The following is a 2,825-nucleotide window of genomic DNA, read 5'->3' on the forward strand; positions in this document are numbered from 1 at the left end:
GGCGGGGCCAGGCGGCGGCGACCGGGGGGCGGGGCCGGCGCGGCTGAGGGGAGAGCGGGGCCGGGGCGGGGGGTGGTGTGAGGGGACGGGGGCGCTCCCGGGCGGCGCGGGGTGGAGGGGGCCGTTACCTGAAGGAATACGGTGTGTTGGGATGGGACCATTCCTCAGGGAAAATAGGGAATGGGGACCGGGTACGAGGCTGTTCCCCAAAGGGGGATGTGGGATGTGGTGAGGGCTGTTCTCTGGGGGGTGTGGTGCGAGGACAGGGCCGTCCCTGAGGCAATGTGGTGTGGGGACGGGGCTGTCCCTGAGACGACATGATGTGGGCACAGGGCCGTTTCCCGGGGGATGTAGTGTGGGGACAGGGCTGTCCCTGAGGGTTTGTGGTATGGGGACAAGGCTGCTCCACAAAGGGGGTATGGTATCGAGGAGGTATGGTTTGAGGAGAGGACTGCTTCTTGGGGAGTTGAGGATGAGGCGGTTGGGGTTCAGCTGCTTCCCAGCATGGCTGTTGAGGGGCAGGTAAGTCCTTGACCACAGATAGGGAGCACCGGGGGTGTCAGGGCAGGGATTTTACTCGGGGGGACATGGCATAGGACAGGCACAATGCTGTTCCTGCAAGTGAGGTGTCGGGCAGCGTAGTGCGGTAACATCTGGTCCTACTCTGGTGTCCCTTGCCTGGATCCTAGCAGCACAGAGGTGATGTTACAGAGATTATTTGGTTTCCACCCTCTTAGATGCATCCTTAGATGCATAGATGCTACATTACTGGGAAGTAGCTAATTACCATTTTCAGACGGTGGTAGGGGAGTAGTTTCATAGGATGAATCAGTAGGAAAAGAATTCCAGAGTCCTGCTGCTGTGTTTCCACATCCTCCGTGCTTTAGGACATGGTCCTCTTGGCTGACGTGATTACCTTGCATTTGTGATTAATGTTTGTTTGTTCTCCTGACTAGGCCTAAATCAAGTGTACAACATCTTCATGTCATTCTGCTTTTTTCACAGCACCACAGACAGCAGCATAGTATCTATATAAGTATCTTAGACGTATAGAGGAAAGCCTTTTATTTTTAAATATGTAAAATTTGAGCAGAGATCCAGATGCAGCCCTCATGTAATAGCAATAATATTAGCTGACTGAGTTGTTGGAATGTACATATATCCTGAGCTAATATAATGGTAAGATTGGCAGGAAGTAAAACCTCAGAGCAGGTGGGATTTGATCCTGTTAGGTGCTTTGCTACAAGCATTGCAAGAGCCATTAGCTTTGATGTCTAAATGCACCGTGCTGATGGGCCTGAACGACAAGTTTCCCCAGAAGTGATTCAGGAGTGATTCAGAGGTTAAGGTGTAGTTAAATGAAACACGCTTGTTTATTGTGTATATTAACTGACATTGACTGAACTCATTAATGCTCTGTCCTGATCTAATCTTTCTCCCTGGAATTAAAAGTAAATGTGTGGACCTTTAACTATTTTAAAATCACTTTTATAATACATTTTGTTCTTACATTTGTTTTTTTTTTGAAACGTCTGATAATGTATTGTATCGAAAGATTATGTTATCTGCACTCGCTGAGGAATAAAACATACTTCCCAAAGGGTACTGAGCTGTGCTAGGCCTGTGCAGGGGAACCAAGTCAAAGGGTGGGGATAATACCACAGTTGTTCTCTTAGCAAACGAGAGAATGAGATCTTAGGGCTTGAGAACATTTGTTCAGGAAGTGCAGGAAGTAGTCAGAAATGTAACTCCTTCTGTGATGGGATTAGTGGGAGACATAACACCTCAACAAATGTTGCAGATCTAGTGAGGGAACTATGTGAATGCAAAAGAAGCAAGTGGGGAATAAGGACTGTGAATTACTAGGGAATGGGACATAAGGCAACAAAATAACTCTGTGAAAAGTACTGGCAAAAATACATGAAACAGAGAAAGTACTAAGAAAATCCATAAGATGAAGAAGGAAAACAAAACTAGGAAAAAGACTTTCTTTCTCCAGGACTTTTGGAATAGTCAATTCTTTCCTGAACAGGAAAGATGAAACCATATTAGCAATATTTTATGCATCATCACATCAGTTCAATATGCACACTTCTGCTTTTATATATATATATATATATATGTATTTTTTTCCCTGCTGTTGAATTAATGATGTTAATCATGGCTGCTGTAGAGTAATTAAGAGGTAATACTCCAGGCTAAGTGTTAGAAAACAGGGAAATAAGCCAGCTTGGATTAGACTGCTGTGATCGAATGGAATGAAGAGAATCAAGAAAGTCGACAGTGTCACAGTTCTGTTCTAAATTCTTAGGGAGGCATGGGATACTTTTTGTTTAAAATTACTCAATAGGTAAACCACTGTCAGGTGAAAAAATAAGGTAAGAAGGACCCTTACAATATTCTGTAGAGAGACATGTTCAATAGTTTGGACAATTCACTCTCCTTTAGATACCTTTTTTGTAAGATAGGTGTAAGTCTTACCTACTTCCTGAAGGCATATCAGTGCCTTTTGAAACAGGAGAAGCACAATTTATTTCAAAAGCAGAGGCTTACATTTCTTCCTATGTCTGTTCATAACAGAGCAGAAAACGCACGGATATTTTCCATCTGTGGATAGGAATAGGACACTGTCCCTTTCTCCTTTGCATAAAAGGATATACCATCCTCTGACCGTTTGGTTTTTTTCTTAAATCTTGGTTTATCCTTGTTGATGCCTAAAACCCCTTTGTTATCTTCCAGAAGCTGTGGTCATCACTGTGGAATTCCTGGTATGAGAAGGCAGAGCGTCAGGGTAGAGAGAGGATCCTTGCTGAACTGCTGTAATC

This window comes from Gavia stellata, chromosome 21, assembly GCF_030936135.1.
Source record: "Gavia stellata isolate bGavSte3 chromosome 21, bGavSte3.hap2, whole genome shotgun sequence".
Taxonomy (NCBI): Eukaryota; Metazoa; Chordata; class Aves; order Gaviiformes; family Gaviidae; genus Gavia; species Gavia stellata.